Source organism: Cajanus cajan, chromosome 3, assembly GCF_000230855.2.
Source record: "Cajanus cajan strain Asha chromosome 3, NIPB_CcT2T_4, whole genome shotgun sequence".
NCBI classification, from domain to species: Eukaryota; Viridiplantae; Streptophyta; class Magnoliopsida; order Fabales; family Fabaceae; genus Cajanus; species Cajanus cajan.
The window spans coordinates 33,673,707-33,682,928 of record NC_138519.1 but is presented as its reverse complement, the minus strand read 5'-3'; positions in this window follow the sequence as shown (position 1 = coordinate 33,682,928).

The window sequence follows — 9,222 nt, the reverse complement described above, 5'->3', positions numbered from 1 at the left end:
AGGTGCCCCCTGCATTTGATTTTATTATTCTAAGTCATGCTTGAGTTGTATAATTATGCTTTCCAGTTTTAACGCATATTAGGCTACCATCCGGGCGACGTTCCTATTCCAAATAGGCTTTTTTTATTGCGGGTTATTTAATAAGGCTTTGATTAAGTGTGTAAGAGAGAAAAGAAATGAAATAGAGAAAGCGCATGGCATTAAAGATAATATTTCCAATTTACACGTGCTCAGTTAATGTAGCTCAAGGGCCCGGGCATGCCTTAAGTTCATGATTCATACACAAAAAGTAGAAGGAGGGTGCCCTTTAGAGAGGTTCGGTATACTTGAGTCTGTCACAACCTGAAAATTTCCTATCTCGCGACCTATGGTTTAAACATCCTTTTGAAAATCTCATCAATTAAGGAATGCCCGGACAACAGACTAATCCTTAATTAATGGTTTTGAAAATAGGTTCATGGAGTCACCACCAATGTTTTACTCAAAACATTGGAAAAAGAAAAGGTTTTTAAAAGTCCAATAATGGCCTTGATAACCAGAATTGGGTTCGGGGGTCGGTTACGTGTAGGGAAGGTATTAAGCACCCCTACAACGCCCTAAATCGGTACCCTATGATGGAGATAACATAATAAGAATTAATAGTTTAAATATTTAATCCCCTTTATTAATGATTATTTACATGAAAATTAAATTACACGATGAACTGTAAGATGTCTACATGATTGCGTTTATTATAGCAATATATGAAATAAAAGAAGAGAAAGATAGAACAAGAGATTGATGAGTAATACCTCATAGGAAGCTTTATTACATCTTCAACTATGGAGATTTTAGGTACTTTACGGCAACCTTTCACACTACAATATGCCTCACAAAACTCAAGAAATACAATAGGTGAGAGATAGAAAAATTTTGTGCTCTAAAGAGTCTTGGACGAAATTTTGTGGCCCTGAGAACTGTGCCCAAGCTATCCATTTATAGGCATCAGAAGGGTGCCAGAACGGCCCGTTCCAAATTCAGAATGACCCGTTTTGGATCTGAACGTTATGTGTTAAATTCTTACCCTGGAACGACCTGTTCTGAAACTAAAATGGCCCGTTCTGGGGTTGAGATTAACACAAAAAATGCATCGTCTCTTTGGTGTTGGCGCTTCTACGTTGTTTCCCTTGGATAGGCGTATTTGTTCGTATCCTCGCCCTTTAGAGTAGTTGAGTGTTGGTTGCGTACTCTATTAGGTAACAAGGGTGACCAACTATATATATGATCTTCAGTCTTCGAGTAGATGCTCCATGCCATGGCTCTAATTGCTTCTCTTGCGATAGTGAGGTGGTGTTCCTTTATTTGTAGCTTGTTGAAGAAGGAGTATTTTCGTAGCTCAGCTTCCCTCACGGCTTTGTCGTATACCAGATTGGGAGGTGACTACAGTCTCTCCAGACCTTTCCCTTACAGCTTTGTCGTATACTGGATTGGGAGGTGAGTACAGTCTCTCCAGACCTTTCCCTCACGGCTTTGTCGTTACCGGATTGGGATGTGAGTACAGTCTCTCCAAACCTTTTCCTCACGGCTTTGTCGTATATCGAATTGGGAGATGAGTACAGGCTCTCCAAACCTTTCCCTCATGGCTTTGTCGTATACCGGATTGGGAGATGAGTACAGTCTCTCCAGACCTTTCCCTCACGGCTTTGTCGTATACCGGATTGGGAGGTGAGTAAAGTTTCTCCAGACCTTTCTCTCATGGCTTTGTCGTATACCGGATTGAGAGGTGAGTACAGTCTCTCCAGACCTTTCCTTCACGACTTTGTCGTATACCAGATTGGGATGTGAGTACCGTCTCTCTAGACATTTGTCGTATTTGAGGAAACTGTTGGTGCCCTCATTGATTTGCTTGATTCGTGGTAGATTTTTTATGAATTTCATTTTCTTAGCTTCGACTTTTTCATGTTTGAAGCTTGCCTTTTTTTGCTATTATTTTTTTGAATGCTTCGGCTTTTTTCAACATTTACGAAGCTTGCCTTTTCCTCAAGTTGTTGCTTTTGCTCTTTATTGTCATCATTAGTGGAGGGATCTATTTCCATGATGTTATTTGCTGAATTTTTATTAATGAGTATTATTTTGGAAGCCACTCCTGGCTTTGGTTAGGAAGTCATTCCTGGTCTTGGCATTTTCTTGGATCATCCTTCATTCAATTGAGGAGTAGGGCGCGATGGCCTTTCATGCTTATGGGTTTGCTTATTCGGTCGATTCCATTCTATTTCACTATTGATATGTCTTTGCTTAGTGGGCACATAGAATCACTTGGGGTTGCCATTTGACACCTCTTCGACTCATGCTTGGCTATTGAGCTTTTACGAGTGCTTTGTCCTGATGACTCCTTGTAACCCATAGCAAGTAGAATGCATGGACGCATGGATGTAATGAAAATGCAAGACAGGAATGATTCTTTTATTTATTCCATTTTTTATATAACGCCCTTCCATATGCCCCTACCTCATATGTATGCAATGTAGTTTATGCTCATGTGTTTAGTCCTAAACATGCAATTCAATTTTTTGTCGGGAAATTAACTTGTGCGCGTTAAGGTTAATGTTGACGATTCCTTTTTATTCATGTCGTTTGTGATTGTTAAATTATGATGCAAATTCTAGAAAAGAAAAGAGTATTCTAGAAACATAAGATAATTTGTATAAGAAAGAAGAAGAAAAATCTAGAAACATAAAAGATAAGATGTATAAGTCTCTAGAAAAAACTAAAAGAGTGTAGAGACTTAAATAGTATAGAAAATTCTAGATATTTCCACCATCATCTAGAGATGGAACACCATGCCTATAAATAGGCAAATTGAGACTTCATTGTAACATCAACAACATTAACAACAATTACCACAACTACTACTACTCTCTCAATACAAATAAGTTTCTATTATTCCTCCAACTATTCCCTTTACAACTATTATATACTAACAGTGGTACCAGAGCTACGTTCGGTCATCTACTGGGTGTAGAAAAATCACCAAACTACTTCCAAAATTCCCTTCTATACTTATAAACATTTTTCTTTGATCTATGGCCTCCAATACCGTTAATTTTTCATCTGTCCCTTTACCAGTTTTTACTGGTGAAAATTTTGATTTTTGGAAGCTTAAACTAAAGACATACTTTATCTCACAAAAACTGAGGGATATCGTTCAATCTGGTTATACAAAACCAGATAATACTATCACTCTATCTAAGGAGGAGAAGAAGATGTTAGAAGATTGTGAACAAAAGGATGCACAAGCACTGTTTGTTCTTCAACAAGCTGTGGGAGAAACTATCGCGTGAAGGATCATGGACGCCGATACTGCAAAAAAGGCATGGGATATTTTGGAAGAAGAATTTGAAGGCAATGAACAGGTACGCTCCGTCAAGCTACACTATCTAAGAAGAGAATTTGAGACCATTAAAATGAAGGAATCTGAGACCATTGAAGAATACTATGGAAGAATAAAAGAAATAGTTAATAAAATGAAATTATATGGAAAATAAATTAAGGAGAAGAGAGTGGTAGAAAAAATTCTTATCACTCTCACGGAAAAATATGATTCCATTGTAGCTTCCATAGAAACTTCCTCGGATCCATCTTCTCTATCGGTAAATAAATTAATTGGTCTCCTCGGAGCGCATGAAGCAAGATTAAATAGTCGTGCCGATACAAATTCAGTTGAAAATGCATTTCAATCAAAGCTTAAATTACAGTCTAGAAATAAAGAAGATGGAGGAAAGAAAAATGCTAGAGAATATTCTAGAAACAAAGATTCTAGAAATTTCTCTGGAAACAAAAAAGATAAATACCCTTCATGTGGTATTTGCAATAAGCCAGGACATGCAGAAAAAGATTGTTGGCATCGTGGAAAGCCAATATGTCACTATTGCAATAAACCCGGTCACCTGGAGAAGTACTGTCGTAACAAAAATAAATATCAAGAAAATTTTACCGAAGAGAATAATCAAGAGCAACGTCTGTTCTATGCTAACCAAGAATCTTGTGACAACGGAGATGGAAGCTGGTACTTGGATAGTGGATGCAGCAATCACATGGCCAAGGACCAAAGCATCTTCAAAGACATTGATAACTCCGTCAAAGTCAAAGTTCGACTGGGAAACGGCACCATGGTGGAGTCTCAAGGCAAAGGCACTGTCGTGGTGGAGACAAAGAAAGGTACGAGACTCATCAAAGACGTGTTACTAGTTCCAAATCTTAAAGAAAATCTTTTAAGCATTGGCCAAATGATGGAAAATGGGTATTCTCTTCATTTTGAAAGAGATAGATGCAAAATTTATGATAGTAAAAGCGTAGAGATTGGCCAAGTAAAAATGGAGAAGAGAAATAGAAGCTTTCCTTTAAGCTTCAATTGTGGCACTAATCTTGCCATGAAGGTAGAAGTTGATGACTCATGGCTCTGGCATCAGAGATTTGGCCATTTCAATATTCATGCCTTAAAGCTTCTACATCAGAAAGGTATGATGAGGGATCTACCTAACCTAAAAGAAAATATTGAAGCTTGTGAAGGATGCCTTCTCGGCAAGCAACACCGATTGCCGTTCTCAACAAGCAAAGCATGGAGAGCCAAGGATTTGTTGGAGCTAATTCATACAGATGTTTGTGGACCGATGAGGACACCATCACACACCAACAACAAGTATTTCATCCTCTTCATTGATGACTTTTCTAGAATGACATGGGTCTATTTTCTGAAGGCAAAGTCAGAAGTCTTTGAAATATTTAAGAAATTCAAGGCCCTTGTCGAAAAGCAAAGTGGAAAACAAATAAAAGTACTTAGAAGTGATCGTGGCAAGGAGTATACATCTCGCGAGTTTAACAAATTTTGCGAAGATGAAGGCATAGAGCGACAACTTACAGTCGCATATACTCCTCAACAAAATGGTGTGTCAGAGAGGAAGAATCGCACAGTCATGGAGATGGCGAGATCGATGTTGAAGGAGAAAGGACTGCCAAATACATTCTGGGCTGAAGCAGTCTACACTGTAGTCTACCTACTCAATAGATGTCCTACTAAGGAAGTTCGGGACAAGACTCCAATAGAAGCTTGGAGCGGGAAGAAGCCATCAGCTAAGCACCTAAGGGTCTTTGGATCTATCTGCTACATTCATGTGTCAGATGAAAAAAGGCATAAGTTAGAAGACAAGACCGTACGAGGCATATTCTTGGGATACAACTCACAATCAAAAGGCTACCGAGTCTACAATCTTCAGACAAAGAAACTAACAATCAGTAGAGATATTGAAGTAGATGAAAATGCTACTTGGAACTGGGAAGAAGAACGAATTGAGAAGAAGACTATATACATGCCCATCAATCAACCAACTACATCAAGTCTGGAAGACAAAAATCAAGACATTGTTATCTCTCCAAAATCTCCAAGAATAGTTCCACAACAAGAAGAATCATCACCTGAGTCTACTCCAAGACGAGTTAGATCACTAGTAGATATATATGAAACCTGCAACTTGGTCATACTTGAGCCAGGAAGATTTGAAGAGGCAGCAAACCAAGAAGTATGGGTCGAGGCTATGGAAGAAGAAATTAAAATGATTGAGAAGAATGATACATGGGAGCTCGTAGATTGCCCTCATGGAAAAGATGTCATTGGAGTAAAATGGGTATATAAAACAAAGCTTAATCCTGATGGAACTATACAAAAACACAAAGCAAGATTGGTCGCTAAAGGCTACTCACAACAACCAGGAGTGGACTACAATGAGAGATTTTCTCCAGTCGCACGCCTAGACACAATAAGAGCTCTAATAGCTCTTGCGGCACAAAAAGGATGGAACATCTACCAATTAGATGTCAAGTCTGCATTCCTCAATGGCGTACTCGAAGAGGAGATCTATGTGGAGCAACCACTAGGAATTGTGATGAAAGGCCATGAAGGAAAAGTGTTGAGACTGAAGAAAGCTTTATATGGCCTGAAGCAAGCTCCTCGAGCATGGTATAGCAAGATCGACCGGTACTTCACTGATCATGGATTCAGGAGGAGTAAGAGTGAGCCTACACTATACATCAAGACTCAAGGTCAGCATACTCTCTTACTCTCTCTATATGTAGATCTTATTTATACTAGAACCAATACAAATATGATGATGGAGTTTAAAAAAGACATGATGAAGACCTTTGAGATGACTGATCTTGGCTTGATGAGTTACTTCCTCGGTATAGAGGTAAGTTAGAGAAATGATGGAATATTCATCTCACAAAAGAAATATACAGAAGCTTTACTAAAGAAATTTAATATGTACGGATGCAAACCTGTAAGTACACCGCTAGTGACGAATGAGAAATTACAAAAGGTGGATGGAGCACCAGAAGCTGATGCATCCCGATACAGGAGTCTAGTCGGAAGTTTTCTATATCTCACAGCCATAAGACCAGACATTATGTATGCCACAAGTCTTTTATCAAGATTCATACAAAAGCCAAGTCAAATTCACTATGGAACAGGAAAAAGAATATTGAGATACCTACAATGGACAAGGGAGTTTGGTATATGGTATAAAACTATGACCAAATCAAGGATGATTGGCTATACCGACAGTGATTGGGCAGGATCAATAGATGACATGAAGAGTACATCAGGATATGCCTTCTCACTAGGATCTGGATTTTTCTCTTGGGCTTCAAAGTAGCAAGCAACAGTTGCACAATCAACAGCAGAAGCAGAGTATATAGCAGCGGCTGAAACTACAAGTCAAGCAATATGGCTACGGAGAATACTTGAAGAAATGAGTGAACAACAAGATGGACCGACAATTATATACTGTGACAACAAATCAGCAATAGCAATGACAAAGAATCCAGTTCATCATCAAAGAACGAAACACATAGCCATCAAATATCACTTCATCAGAGAAGCAGAGACAACGAAGCAAATTCAACTTGAATACTGCTCAACAGAAGATCAAGTTGCAGACATATTTACAAAGGCACTACCAAGAGCAAAGTTTGAACAACTACGAAATATGCTTGGAGTTACCGAAATTTGCATCAAGGAGGAGTGTTAAATTATGATGCAAATTCTAGAAAAGAAAAGAGTATTCTAGAAACATAAGATAATTTGTATAAGAAAGAAGAAGAAAAATCTAGAAACATAAAAGAGAAGATGTATAAGTCTCTAGAAAAAACTAAAAGAGTGTAGAGACTTAAATAGTATAGAAAATTCTAGATATTTCCACCATCATCTTGAGATGGAACACCATGCCTATAAATAGGCAAATTGAGACTTCATTGTAACATCAACAACATTAACAACAATTACCACAACTACTACTACTCTCTCAATACAAATAAGTTTCTATTATTCCTCCAACTATTCCCTTTACAACTATCATATACTAATAGTGATTATTGTCGAGATATGTTCTTTTTGAACTCAAGGTTTCAGTGGCTCCTCAATTATCAGTGTGTAGTCAAACGTCTCTAAACTCCATTCGGGGACACCTTAGCCTTCCCTCTATGAGTATTCACTGTGCATTTTTCATGTATCTTTTTAGTACCATTTTAATGCCATAAGGGTCAAGAGAAAAGAAGAAAAAGAATGTTTTTATTTTTTCAAAAGGTTATTAGAAGGGATTTTTTTTTCAAAAGGGTTTTTTTTAGAAGAATGGCTAGCCAAGGTGGGCTTTAGTGTTTATGGCTATTAAACAAAGCATATTTGTTACAAAGAAGCTATCATTGTGTTTTAGCCTTTTTGGAAAGTGGAGTGATGACTCGGGGTTGTGCTTTGTTTAAATGATCCCCCTGAGCCGCCTTTCGGTTTTCAACTCAGGTCGCTGCTTTGACGTCCTAACTTTTGCCTAGGTTACTTGAGATGTGTTCCCTAGCGGACATTTTCTTTTGATCCTTACTTTTGCCTAGGTTACCCTTTTTGATTGTGGGTTGCCTAGCAGATCTTGCCCTAACTTTTGCGTAACCCCTTTAGTGGGTTTCCTGCCAGGCCTTCATTTTTGCAGCACTCGTGAGGTATGGGATGTCTTTATTTTGTCAAACCCTAGTCATGTTTGGATTCATGTGATTACTTTGTTATCCTTTCCATGCTATTATCGAGTAACATCTTTATCGCAAATACATTTTGTTTACTAAGGGTTGATGGATGAGGCCTAGAGTGAATATTTAAAGAGAAGAGAAATGAAAGAGTGATATGGCATTAAAACAATACTTCCAATTTACATGTGCCCATTTAGCAAAGCTCAGAGGCTCGGGCATGCCCCGAGTTCGTGATTCGTACATGGAGAGATAGACGAAGGTTGCCCCCTAAAGAGTCATGGTTGATGATTGGTCGGACTACTTTGGGAACACATCCCCACTTACTTGAACGTTGGTGTTTTGAATTTGGAGTGAAACCTTTATAGATTCTTGCTTCTCAAAGGGTATACTCAAGCTGCCTTTCAGTTTTCAACTCGAGCAGGCATTGTTGTTTTTATGTATCCCTAACTTTTGCATAGGACATATCCTATCGGGATTTTGATCCTTTTTTTTGCCCTAATTTTTGCCTAGAACGCCCCATGCGGGTTTTCGTCCTAGCGGGTCCTCATCATGCAATGCCTTTATTCTTCAATTGGGTTGTCTTGTAATTCCTTAGAAGCAAGGATTCATCCATTCTTGATCATTCCTGCTATCCCGGCAATTGTCATTTTCGCATGGAAAAGTCTCGGTGTTTGAATCGTTGATTTGGGCGTGTGATGCCCCCAGTTACTGATAAGTGTTCCCCGATTTGATGTGTCGGGTTCGCATTTGATTACAGTAATTTCCATTATTCGGCTAACACGCATAGATTAAATTTCCCTTTTTATTCTTATTTATTATTTACAAGGAAGACATGTTATTTATATGAAACGTAAAATAGGATGCAAAGACACTTGAGAATTTCAACGAATATCATTCTCATTGATTTTTGTTTAGAGAACATCTTTGCATACTATTATATGTGTCTTCTGTCTCTAATGGATGCATGCTAATGTACTATCCTAGGAGATGCAAGATATTTATTTTCTACCTAGATTTTATCATTTTTTTTACTAAAGGTTATGATGCATGATTTTTGCTATAAATTTTTTGTTTTTTTTGTTTTTTTTTTGTTTAAAAGAAACTATCCTATATGATGCTTTAGAGCTAGGGTATATAGAAGAGTGTTAGTTTTCTTTTATTGATATCTGTTTGTTTGTC